At 42.8% G+C, this 12,559-nt stretch overlaps 1 protein-coding gene across 3 annotated transcripts in view; it reads left to right on the top strand.

Moving 5' to 3' along the window:
- The window catches only part of ZNF438 (zinc finger protein 438), a 260,413-nt gene that overhangs the window by 808 nt on the left and 247,046 nt on the right, over positions 1-12,559 (top strand). For all 3 annotated transcript variants that reach the window (XM_019661624.1, XM_019661622.1, XM_019661623.1), the window contains exon 2: positions 11,928-12,123. The gene's annotated coding sequence lies outside the window, so the exon portion shown is untranslated. The remainder of the gene's footprint in view (positions 1-11,927; positions 12,124-12,559) is intronic.

The following is a 12,559-nucleotide window of genomic DNA, read 5'->3' as shown; positions in this document are numbered from 1 at the left end:
GAGGGGCGGGTCGACGGAGTGGGCACGCAGGTCCCCTAGCGCCAGCGACGCACTGATGTATCCCGGCTTTGCAGACGAGAGGGCTGCGCTGGCGGGGAGTGGGGACTTGGAGCGAGCTGGATTCCGAACCCCGCTCTGCACGGAAGGTTAGGCAGCCCCGCGGCCGCTCTCCTGGAATTTTGGCTCTCCCAATATTGCTGGGAAGAACGAGATGGGCAGGAAAATTTATTGCAACCAGAATGCGAAATCCTAGCTCTGCCCTCCCTCGTGCTCTGCGCTGGCAGTTTTAAAGCTGGCTGTCAGTGGGCAAGGGCAAAATCCTGGCTCGACAGTTGACATCAGAACTCATCCTGCCTTTTTTGCTTCATATTTGGGCAAACGAATTGCATTTTTGTTGCGTTTCCACTACTACATCATTAGCTCCTTGAATACAGGCACTGCATCTTATTGTATCTCCACCACGGAACACAAATGTTTAGAGACAAAATTAATGTGTGTGTGTGTGTGTGTGTGTGTGTGTGTGTGTGTGTGTGTGTGTGGAAGGCTCCTTGTGAGCAATTAGTATAACTGCTCTCTTTTTTTAATAGGACAAAACAAGACATTGTGGATAATGAACTTGTACACAAGACTAGGCATTAGTTAATTACTCTGTTGCCTCTTTTCCTTCTTCCCTCCCTTCCTCCCTTCCTCCCTCAGCATCTTCCTTTCACAAATGTATTGAGTACCCCTGTGTGTGTCAGATATCAGGCAATGGAATTGGGATATAAAGAAGCAAGACTCTCAAGATGTGGCCTCTTTGTGAGAGGCGCTGTGTCTAGGTAAATAGTAACCAGGGCTCTGGGTGGTAAGTGCTTGATAGGAATGAATTCCCCCAACCCGCTTTACCTCCTCATTCTTCAGGCTTCAGGTGAAATGTCATAACCCTGGTGCCTTGACAAGATAAGATTGTCCCATTAAGTGACTTTGTAGCACCTGGCACTTGTCTTTTGTGATACGTATGACATGTACAGGTGGACAGAGTTCATCATCCCTGTTCAACTCTAAGCTTCTAGAGGAGGAAACTGGACTTTTTATTGCTGGATAGAGTCACCATAGCCAACACAGTGTCTGCCACACCGTGCCCCCTAAATATTTGGTGAACTGATCAATAATCAGACATTTCTTAAGTTCATAAGAAACCCATTCATACATTTTCTGTTCAGGATGTGGGGCCAAGCTGTGACTACTCCACTCTTCAAGTCCCACGTGGGAACAGAATGGCCCTGGTTGAGAATTTATTATTTTGTGGTGTTCTGCCACCCAGGGATTCCACACCTGTCTTTTGCAGAATCAGTGTGAGGTAGGGACTCCTCAAAAAGAGATACGTGCTATCATGAAATAAGTTTGAGGGAGACAGATTGAGCCCTGACAAACAGGTTCCTGGACTGCAGGACTTCAGAGCTTTCAATATGCTCATGTACAGTGTCCTAACCCAAATTGTTGGTTTCAAAGAGCATCTAGTAACGTTTTGCAGCTGGGGGATAGGAATGACGCTAAACGGTAACTTTGCCGCACCATTTCTCCCAACCCCTCTTAGGCCCTGGGAGGGGGAATTTGCTGCTGTGGGGAGAGCTAAACAAGATTAATTTGCCAGCATGAAGATTGGCTTTTCCACTTGGTTTCTTTGTTACACCATGCGACAAATTTGTTCCTTGTGTTTTTGACTGTAAGGCGAGAATTGGAGGATGTAGATTAAGGAGGAGTTGGTGGCACGGTGATACTGCTGGAGCTGGAATGCAGCTCTACCACGGTTTAGCTGTGTGAGTTTGGAGTCCTTAGCCTCTGTGGGTCTCAGGCACTTTATGTGTGAACAGAGAGAACAGTACCTAACTTAGGGTGGTGGTGCTAAGATCTTAAAAGCTCTTGTATGTATTTACAGTTCTCATGATGGGTGTACATTTTACTTAAATGCTATCAATTGATTAAGTAAAAATTGAATATCTACATTCTAAAAGATTGATTTAACTAAGACTCCTGTAAGTGAAGAGGGATCACAGAGGACCAGGGCCTGGGGGATGAGTTTTTCTCTGCTTGCTGCCTTCTGACCTCAAGTGAAACATTCCATGTCTATCATTGCCTTTCCAGCTAGAAGGATTCCAATTCTTTAACAGCATTTGCTGAGCAGTCCCTCAGTAAATTTAAGTTGCCATTTCATTACACTTTTTTCTCTAACAGAGCAGTGGAGCAGCTGTATATCAAGATTCAGATTTTTTTCCCAGGACTGATTTAGTAGCCAAGTGCAAAATTCCTCAGCAACAGGGTTATGATCCAGAAGACCATATGATTTTAAATAATAGAGACCTACTTACAATGAAAAAGTAAATAGGATCTGTCTTGCCTTGTTTATTACAGCTTAATTTGACGCTGGGGAAATAAAAAACCTATACTGAATTTTTTCAGGTGCTATATGTTAGACCACAGTGTGAAAATTCACATTGTTTATAATTGCACTTAAAATGTCCAGCCTAAAAGAAAGCTGCTGCTGGAAATTCAAAGGTATTCTGAAAATGACACATATTCATACGTATAATATCCACATATTCATATGTATAATATCAACAGTTTTACTCCTTTAACTCTTTATTTTCTGCAAGGGCATTTATTTGGACAGAGTTTGCTAGACTAGATGTTTGCAGTATATCTGTTTTTAGATACAACCACCTATGCATCCATGAAACTGTCCTACTTTGAAACAGGAAGAATAGAACATACTTTTTAAAATGTTGGCTCTTTTTATAAATAGAATCTTGATGCCCAGAACAGTGCTGGGCCCAAATATCCTGACATCACTTAACTCCTACAGGGGGTCACCACTTAGGGATCAGCAATTTGCTAAAGATCAAAAGATTCTCTCTAAGAAGGTGCTATAAAAGTAACATCCAGTTTTAGATCTAGAGTGTGCATCGGGTACCTGTTGGCTACCACCACTCACCCTTGATGTTCCCTGTCCCTTATTCCAGCCATTGACGGGGACTCTGAGCAGGTGCCTTTCTGTAGTTACAGCCTGAAAGGGCCTTGCCTCATGTCCATGCCTCACACCCCGCTGGAGCTTCCAGAGTCTTCTCTGGAGCTTCTCTGAGCCCGTAGGACCTGTGCAGTGACCAACCCTGAATTGCAGGGGAGTACATTTCGTGGGCAAACCTTCGACCGATGAAGCATAAGTACTAATGGATAAATGCTTTCCTTTCTTCCCCTGGATGGACAGTCCTGCGATGTCTTTCATGCAACTCCCCTGGCAGCCCAGAAGAAGTCAGCAACCATTCGCCAGGGGCTGTGACCAGCCTCATTACTCATCCTGGTGTTGGTTTTCCATCCTTCTCTGCTTCATTCTTACTCCTTACTCCTTACTCATCCCTTAAAAATAAAGCATTTGTACTCAATCCTTTGTCTCAAGATCTGCCATTAAGGAGACCCAGGCTAAGACCAAGTCATTCTGACATTATTTTTTACCAAATGGAGTTATATGTCTAAGCTATCTTTACACCCTAATTCCATTCCTCTTTTCACTGTGGGAGTCTTCATCCAGTTATATGTTTGTGAAATGGTTAAGGGGGCTACTTCAGTCCTTGCTTTGGATGTGGTAGGTCTTAGTGGGACTGGTAGTCATGGCTGCCTTTGCTTCAGCCACAGCAGGACCCAGAATGAAGTCTGCAGTCCTCATCTGGCAACTGGTCAGCAACTTTGGCCCTGTGCTTGTGTCTACTAGCTTCAACCTGGCTCTGTTCAATTTTTCCAATCTGTATTTTTAACTTCCTCCTCAGATTTTTATTTGTTCATTTTATCTTGCTCCGTTTATGGATTTGTGGGCTATAAATAAGCAAAGATCAGTGTGAGTAGGCCTTTAAAAATAATCATATGGCCTAATGTCCCAAAGTCACATATAATACTCTTACCATGTGGTGAAGCTTTTTAAAATGATAACAATATCATGGTTTTTAAAAATAGCAGTAGAAAATCTTTGTCTTCATTTGGAGACTATTAAATTTGTTTAATCACTAATAAGCCACTGGATTCCTACCTGCTTCCTTCTGGGACCTGCCACATTGGTATAGTTTTTATGGGTGCAGTGGTGAGGGGCATGCCAGGACATCCCATCCAAAGTAAGAGACAAATTTTTGCATCTTACTCCTCCCACCACAAAGACAGAAACTCAAAGCCTGATGAGTGCATTTGAGTTCTGGAAGCAGCATATTCCACACCTGGGAATACTGCTTCACCATTCAAAGGTTAATAGATTTAAGAGAGGACGCTGCACCATGTCTAGGCTGTGGTGCAAACAGCCCTTTCCACTCGGGCCGTTTGAGCCAACAAGGTTCTGGTATTCGAGTTATCAGTAGTGTAAAAAGATGCCATGTGGAGTTTGTGACAAGTCCAAGTGGGAAAATCACAATGTAGAAACCCAGGATTCCAGAGCAAAACTCTGCCATCTGCAGCAGAGAATTCTACAACTTTTTCACAATAGCTATAGCGCATTGCGGGACCTAGTAGAGACAGAGAAAGCACCTAATCATGGACACCAACTGACTGCGTGGCCAAAGTAGCCCCTCATGACAGGGTGCTGTCAGAATCACCATGTCATATCATGGGATAGGCTCAGGAACCACCCATTGTAAGATTGGACTGGTGCCTCTGGAAGTAAGTGCAAGCAGGACCAGAGGACACTCAAGCTGCACATGAGCTCCACATCACCCACTGTTCCTGCACCAGCACCTCCCCATCAGCCCACAACTATGGCTGTATGAAGGGTCCTTTAGGGTCAGCCGATTAAAGAGGAAGGAACTCAAGCTTGCTTCATGACTGAGCCAACTCTGCATGTGGGTGCCAGCTGAAAATGGACAGTGTCCACACCACAGTCTCATTCGAGGTTGTCTTGAAAGCCAATGGCAAGGGAAAGCCACACGTGGTATCCCTGGTCATCTACTTTGTATTGAAATAAGAAGTGGCCTGAGCTTGGACCTATGGGTAGGGGCCTAGATAGAGAAAAACAGGCAGATTGGCAACAAGAAGGCCTGGTGTAGACATATGCATGGACCTGTGTGAGGGCACAAAGGGTGAAGGTCTTGGTATACATGTTAGTACCCATAAGAGAGAGGCACTAAATATGCGTGTAGACAAAATGGCTCACAAATTGTTAGCAGCCAGCATCTGTCATCAGCCATTGCAGTGTCGGCACAACAGGCACATGAATAGAAGAGCCATGGTGGCAGGGATGGTGGCGATACAGGGCCCACTAGCATGAACACCCACTAACCAAAGCTTTTCTAGCTACTGCTACTGCCAGATGGCTAACATTCCAGCAGCAGAGAGTGACCGTGACTCCCCAATATAGCACCATACCTCAAGGAGACCAACCAGACAGTCCAGCAGACTGTTTGGACATCTTCTACCCTGGAAGAAACAGCAATTCATTTTAACATGCAGACTCATATTCTGGATATGGGTTGATGTTTCCTGCCCTTAGGACCTTCACTAGCACCACAATCCAAGGCTTATACAGTGTAAAATCGCCTGTCGTGGGATCTCACATAATATCACACCAGGCCAAGGAACACACTTTTCAGCAGAGGAGTTAATGGAATGGGTACATGACCGTGGACTGACTCCACTGTCTCTATCTCATGCTATATCACCTAGAAGCTAACAGCCAGACAGAGCATAGTATACAGACCTGATGAAAGCTTCGCTGATAACACCAGCTCAAAGGTGACACTCTGTGAAGATGGGGCACTGTTCTCCAGGAGGCATGGCACACCTTAAATCAAAGACCTTTACATGGCGCTGTGTTCACAATGGGTAGAAAACGTGAATCCAGGAATCAAGGAGTAGAGGCAGGAATCATCCTGCCAAGCATCACTCCCAAAAGAATTTGGGCTTCCCGTCCTCATGACACTGAGCTCTGTGGGCTTGGAGGTCCTGATTCTTAAAGCGGGAATTATTCTGACAGGGGACACAGCAACCATGCCATTGAACTATAAGTGTGGCTGATCCATGAGCACTTCTAGCTCCTTGGAGCCAAGGAGCCAACACGTTCTGTCATGAGGTGATAATTAAACCTGGTCACCAGGAAGAGAGAGGACTACTGTTATATACAGGGAGTGGAGGAATAACGTAGAATCTAGGTGATCTACGTGGGCTCCTCTTGTTATGCCCTTCTCCAGCTTTGACAGAAAATAGATTACAACCTGAGAGGACATGACAGCCAGGGGCTCAGACCCATCAGGGATAAGGGTCTCATCTTACCCCCAGGAAAGCCACTGAAATCAGAAGAGGTGCTTGTTGAGAATGAGGAAAATCTTCAGTAGATAACAGAAGAGGGAGCAGATGAGCATCAGTTGTTACCCTGAAGCCAGCTGCAGCGTTATTATCTATAATTTGTCCCACTAACTTTCCTCTTCTACGTTCCCACTCGGAGCAGATGCTCACTGATCACTCAGAGGAGCTTTTCCCAGAACGTTTAAGAAGAGGATCCAAGTGTCGCAAGGGGTGGAGTATGGCGGATGCTTTGCTGCATTGTCCAGATCCCTATTTAGGAAGGCTCCTATTCAGGAATGGTCTTATTCCCCAGCCCCTGTGAGTGCTGTCAAAAGATGGCCCCTGGCCTGCAGGGTTTGCCTCATCTAAAGAAAACTGCTTAGTGCTCTGAAACTCATACCACCTTCCATTGACAACCTGTGCTGAATAACCCTCTTGCCTTAATTTGGGACAATTCTAAAAAGCTTACCCTACGTCTAGAGCTCAGTTGGTTGTCTGATGTTGTCACTGGCACTTCATCACATCTCAACTTGTCCCTGGGTCTTATCCTGCTTCTGTCCTCTCCCTTCACAAGTATTGATCCCACGATCACTCCTTAACAAACTGTACCTGGGGAGCATGACCTACAACAGCCAGTAAAACTGAGGTTACCACTAGGTGAGACGATTTGTATTCATAGGCTGGTGAGACCTACAAATGAAAATATGTACTTTGATTATAAAAAGTAGTCAATTTTATTTATGCCAAACCATAATTATGAGCCTCTTGCTACTATAGTTGCCAATTGATATTGATCAATTATGTGTATATACTCATATAGCAAAGTGAGCTCTTTTTTGAGAATTCCTAAATAGATTTGGTTTGGGCACGTCTCACTTCAGATGCCAGTAGTTCCAATCCTGATTTAAATTCTAAGTTTAAATTTTAGCCACTTCATAAAAAAGAATGCATTTCCACAGATCCCAGTCGATGCAGACGTTTCTCTGAGTTTTGATACACAATCGGAAGCTTTAGGACAATTTGTGGATTCATATATTCATTTCTAGAACCCTAAGGGTTTGTGCCTTCTTTGCATGGCTTTTTTTTTTCAGCCTAATCAATTCTTGAAACTGAACCACACTGTTAAAGCAAATGTTTAATAATTCAGATATATACTGAGGTTTGCATTCCATGGGCAACTGTAGGAACTTAAAAACATGATTCATTTTTGTCAAACACGATGAATCTTTTCTTGAATTGATTCTTTTCATATTCATCCAATAGCAGCTCTATAAGCTCTGTGGAGGATTTGGGGAGCTCAGGGCAGATCAGGAAAGTGGAATCGTCATGTCCCCAGCTGCCGTCTGTTTGCTCAGATGCCTCGACAAATTAGCAAAGCAAGTGTTTCTTCCTTGCCATTTCAAGTTCAAGTCTTGTCTCATCAGCAAGAAAGTTCCATCTCAGGAGACTTTGGGAAAAGAACAAGGTGGTTCTTCTGCGTTCTGTCATGACCCAAATTTATTGGTCTGAGGAAGTAGTTCAGAAAGCCTCTTCAACCAGTTTGCACAATTTAGCACTCTACACTTAATAGGATAAGCCTTCACACTATGCTGCAAATTCTTCTGGACAGTATATACTGAGTATCATTAAGGGACAAGTGCAAAGATATATACACACTTGATCATTTGCTGACACTCATCATGTAATGAGCCTGAGTGGCCATGTTCACAGGCAAATTCTGACAAAGGCTACATGGAGGTTGGGCATGCACGCCTCTTCGTTTGACTTGAGTAAAGGATTGAGAACTTTCTTCCCTTTTCAGATGATCCTTCTTAGGCAAGTGAACTAGGTTTTCCACTTGATATCAAACTTCTCATATCTTTAACTGAAAGGGGCATATGGGCTAATTCATCGTGTTATATTGCCATTGCACATGGCGCCAGGTGGGCTATGCCTCCCCTTTTTCTTCCCCACCTTTCCACTATCCCCTGCTCTGCCCTTCATGGTTTGGATATCCGGTTAGCTCTAATAGTCTCTGGTTAAAAGGGTTGCAAGAACAAATCCCCTTATTTCTCCCAACTTTGAAGGTAGAGCACAGGAACATCATTCTCCTTCTGTAATGAGGGCCGCAGGGGCTGGGAGCAGTGGAGGGACATGGCACGGAGAGGCGAGGAGAATGAAGCAATCAGGGCAAGTGATTTAGGCCAGGCTCTGTCAGAGCCTGAGTCAGTGCTCGCTTTATCTGGGCCCATGTGTTTTCTCGATTAGGTTAGGCCACCTTCCTCAGACATCCTTCACAATTGATTTAGCCGCACCAGTGGGGGTTGGTCTATGAGAATATTGAGCCCAGCCCTCCTGTTTGCCTCATCAATATGCATTTCGATGTCAGAATACTTGTTGTAGTATTCTTCCTCTTCCTTTAAAAAATATTTGCACTTTCACCTGGATTTTTCCATTGAAAAGGCTGCTGTTTAACCTAATGGTAAACTATTCCAGTATAGATAACTTTGTCATTTTCGGCTCTGATAAGCCATTGGTGGACCATCTATGCCCTGGGCTGCTTCTCCTATAACATTTTTAAGTGCTATGAGGCCAGGGGCACTTGGGGTGGGGATGGAGATCAGGGAAAGCAATCCACAGACAATGTCTGTGCAGAGTCCAGAGGACAGTAGGAATTTACCAATCCATCTACTCTCCTCCAGCTAACGATGGGGCCATTTACCATCTGCTCCCCACCCTGTCCTTATCTTTTCAATCTAAGTTCTTCTTACTCCCCAGCCAGCCGGCCCTTCTGTTCCAGGGAAGCTAATCTGCTTTCTGTAATCCCCGAGGACTGGCTGGGTACTGTCTGGCTGTTTTCGTCCATGCTAGCCTTTCTCTGTGAATATATGTTCATTACATCCTGAAAGGTCTTGCTCAAACTCAAGGGTCTAGGCAAACCTCCCTAATGAATTCTCTTCGATCCCTTTATTTCCCTCCTACTCAGAACTTGGGTTTTTGGCTTATCCAGTGTAATGCTAAGGATCTAGATAAATCACACTGGCATGAGCATGATTTGGATGTGTACAGATAAAAATCACTCAAAGGAAGGTGTCAGGATTTTCCTCATGTACTTTTATAAAGACAAGAAATGTAGGGCTTAACAGCGTGTCAGTGTGGAAATCAACACAGTAGGGGTATCTACCTCCTTTTCTCAGGGACTCCTAATGTCCCCGTGTCAAGACATAGTTCTCTATGTAAATGTAGCACTGTTTATAGATTGCAATATTTGGGAGGAAATCTGGAGGGGAGATGTATTAAAATGAGCTTTGTAACCACTCTCATTTTTATTTTCTTTAGTTGACTACCAGCTGACTTGTATTCTTTTTAGGAATTCTTCCATCTTTGTATTCCTAGAGAAGAATAGTTAAGGAAACAAAATAAGAATAGCTTTATAATTGTATCTAGAGCTTTACAGTTTACATCTTAAGTAAATGTCTCCTTCTCTAAGAAACCATTCTGAATTCCCAGGAGAGTTGCTGTCACCTTTCTTTGTGCTCCCAATGCATCTTGTTATACCTCTAGTTTAGCACCTCCAGCAAAGAACTGTAATCTCTGTTACATGCCTGACTCCTTAGCAGATAGACTTCTTTAAGGGTGGGGAGCTTGGCCTTTTCATCCCCATGCTTCTGAGCTCTGGCTCATGATAGAGCTCAGTACACTTTAAAAACACCTATTAGAAAAATAAATGAATAATTGAATGGTATTTCTGTATTAAGTATTGGTTAAAGGCTTGTTATATTACTCTTTGATTATAATAGAATAAAAAAATAAAGGCAGATAAATCTTGCTGGTAACTATGGAAAAAATATTTGTGGGAGAAAGTTTGGTGCTGCAGGTGAAATTAAGTCTTTAAATTTTCCTCAGTGTTCTTTTATCCCTGGACTAGATGACGAGTTAGTTGTATTAATTTGGGCCAGCACTTCTGCAGTGTCATGAAATTGATTTAATTATGCCCTATCTTTCCCTAAGAGTTAGAAAAGAAAAAGTGTTCCAAGGTTTTAAAAAGTGTACAGCAAATAGCTACCATATAAATTATGGAGAATTAGGTGCTTCTCTGAGTATTTTCTCCTTCATGCTTAAATGTTAATCTCTGAGTTATGCACTGTAATAATACATCCAACTGGAAAAGTGTTTCTGGGACTAATGCATAAAATATGTGCATGCAATTTGGAGACTGAAAAATGGCTCATTCTTTGGGGGGAAAAAGAATGGTATGAAAGTTACTGCCACTCCAGGGAAACAGAACGTGATTATCTACAAGGTTAGCTGATTTTAAATACTGATTGCCAAACTGTTCAATAAAATATGAATACTTATTATGGCAATCCATATCACATGTTACATATCCTATTTCAGGGGTGACGTGCACCTTCTTAAAGAGACATACACTAACTAGGTAATGTCAAACATTCTAAAGTGAGTGGAAATTGAGACTGAAGTTCTCCTTTCCTATTGGGTGCTCAACTGGACTTTAACCTCTAGGAAAAGACTAAATCTATAAACAACACTCAGTATCCATGGTAACATGCATAAGAAGGTAATTATTTTTTCTTTACATTTTTAAATTTCAGAGTTTAATAGCATATTATATGCATTGCCTCAGGCCCACAATACCTCCACTTGGTCATTAAGTATCAGGAAATGCCCTCTCTACCAGTCATTATTGCTTAAATAAAATGCCACTTAACAAGCCTCATGAACAAAAGATCTACAGTGTCAGTGTAAGGCACACCTTGTCTATTGTAGTGATTTGGCACAGAGAGCAAGGACCCCCAGAGCACCTGGCCCAGAAGCCAGGCTCATGTCCTGAGAGTAACATTCACAAGGATGCCTTTTCATTTATGATTAATTAGACTCAGGTGTCCTTCAGGTGAACACCAGAAAAGAGGCCCCAAACCCACGTTTTCATATGAACAACCTGGCTGCTGCAGGAAGGCTGCAAGAGCAAAGGGTTCTGGGTAACTCCAGGTGCCTTAATTGTGGAGAACCACTCCCTGATGTACCAATCTGGAAGTTTGGGTTTTGTACTATTTAGTTGGGGGTTTTTTCTTTGGGGGGTGTGTGTGCGTGTGTGAGTGTGTGTGTGTTTTCTTAAGGAAGACTCATATTCACCACAGATTGTATGATGGAGAAGGTAGAAGGGGAGAAACTACTTTCAAAGTCTATCTGATGTTTGTTCTACACAGGAAGAGTGATGATAGCATTTTAACAGTAATCCAGAAGAATCAGTTCAAGTTAAAGCCAAAACTCTCTCTCTTTTTTTTTGCTACAGAAGCTCCTTTCCCTCAGCTTCTGTACACCTGGGGCACTTACACCAGACAGGTGCCCCCCTCATGGCTTGATTTTGCCTGCAGAGACAGCCTCAGTAAACCCGTCCCCAGACAACTTGTGCAAACAAAAGGAAAAATATGTGCTGAAAAGTAGAGCTAATCTAGGAAGTTCTAAATTTAGATCAGATTTTTCTTCCAAGAGTTTGTTTGTAAATTAGTTTTTGGAAACTGCAGCAAACATTTTCCCATAGAAACATTGTAATTTAACCCCTAATGAAAATTAAATACTACACATTAGCAAAAATGTTTTTTATTAGCTGTGGTTTTTTTTTTTAACTCTTTCAGCTACGTTATGAATTAAGTGGCTTTTGTGGGCTGGTCTGGGAGCTAGACCACCACGTGCAATGGTTTCTATGGGAAATTAGTTCCCACTGAGAAGATGGATGTGAATGCTCCTACCAAAACCTCATGGAGAAGAGAGAATTTCCTTCCACAGCTCTGATGATGCCACCCAGAAGCAAGAAGGGACAGCCTTTTTAATGTAAGTGACATTCATAAATTTGGTGTTTGTATTTTGGGAACTGCTAGCACTTAATTTAGAAAGTATTACAACTGTATTAGGCTGAAGGTGAACTTGACAGAGTTTAAGCCTGGAAGTAGAATAAGAAAACATAAACAGTAAAGCAAAATATAGACTCAAGATTTGAACGGAGATAGACACTGGAACTGGGAACTTCATCGCAGGGCTGTGAGCAAGACCAACATTCCAGAGCCAAACAAGGCAAGGCAAAAATTTTGTTACTAGAAAAAGTAAAGAAACTCAAAGGCAGCAAAGTAATGGATTGTAATGCCGATCACAGGAACTTTCTTCTTTTATCCTTGTCTATGTTGACTCTAAAAGTTAATACGTTCCAAGCAGTCTAAGCTATCATAAAATCACGTGTCCATCCCACTCTGCATCCTTGAGCCACATCATA

The sequence above is a fragment of the Hipposideros armiger genome, unplaced genomic scaffold (assembly GCF_001890085.2).
Source record: "Hipposideros armiger isolate ML-2016 unplaced genomic scaffold, ASM189008v1 scaffold_356, whole genome shotgun sequence".
NCBI classification, from domain to species: Eukaryota; Metazoa; Chordata; class Mammalia; order Chiroptera; family Hipposideridae; genus Hipposideros; species Hipposideros armiger.
Note: the sequence above shows the minus strand (reverse complement) of the source record. Positions and strands in the feature narration are given on the sequence as shown.